This window comes from Nannospalax galili, unplaced genomic scaffold (genome assembly GCF_000622305.1).
Source record: "Nannospalax galili isolate Female #2095 unplaced genomic scaffold, S.galili_v1.0 scaffold2142, whole genome shotgun sequence".
NCBI lineage: Eukaryota > Metazoa > Chordata > Mammalia > Rodentia > Spalacidae > Nannospalax > Nannospalax galili.
In genome coordinates, this window is record NW_008346990.1 from 38,119 (window position 1) to 39,163 (window position 1,045).

Below are 1,045 nucleotides of genomic sequence, written 5' to 3' on the forward strand. Positions count from 1 at the left end.
GTGGTTCCCAAAATATATGCATAGTACAAGTTTTTTGTAAAATTTTGCTCACCATTTCTGTGAACTTAAAAACAAGGATAAAGCAGTAATTTATGAGCTATTTATTCCAGTAATCTAGTAAGAATATCAGGATTTTAAATCCAGGTCCGCTACATAGTATGTTTGAGTTCACCTAGGAGAGTCTACATGATACACTGCTTCAAGAAGGAATAGGAGGAAGAAGAGAAAAGTCAGTATTTGAATGTAGTTTGGTAAACCAATCCTGAGAATAATGTTTCGGTGAGAATTTAATGACGTCTATTATTTTCTCAGTTGCTGTAGGTCATGTTTCTGAGTAGCTTGTAAATATGTCTAAAAGTACAATAAAGAATTAGAAACTACTTTCTGTTTCAAATGTTTGAAAAGAGCTTGTTTACCAGTTCTTCCAATAATATATCTTTCCTTTCCTCCTCATATCCACACAAATTTATATCTAGTTTAATATCTGGGTACTGTAAAAATGAACCAGAAATTTATATTATTTTAAAAAATGTTTTCTATGACAATACATAGAAAGTGTACATTCAAGATGTAATAGAGACTGGAATGTTTTCTGTAGTATTTTAAAGCCTATGATTTATAGAACATTTGAAATGCCATATTTTAAAGCCTATACATTTTTACTTTTTGATATTTTTCATTGAGCTTTTGTACATTTCATATAATTCATCTTAATCAAATTTAGATCACCTACCCCCTCCCTACCTACCACAGCCTATTTTCAACACATTTCAGGTATTCTTTCATATATATTGAGTCCTATCCAGTCAAACATTTCTATCCAGGTGTCCCTAAGTACAACTTCATACACTGGAATCTAGCCAGCTTATTTAGAATGACTCCCTCAAAGATTTACTCTCCCTCACCCCACAGTAATCATTTTTCAACATTCCTTTGGATGGGCTCCTGCTGCCCATTTCTCACATTCTCTTCTGGGTTATGTCTGATTGAGTCAGCATAGGTCTTGGACAAGCTGTCAGCATTGCTGCAATTTCATATGAATAAG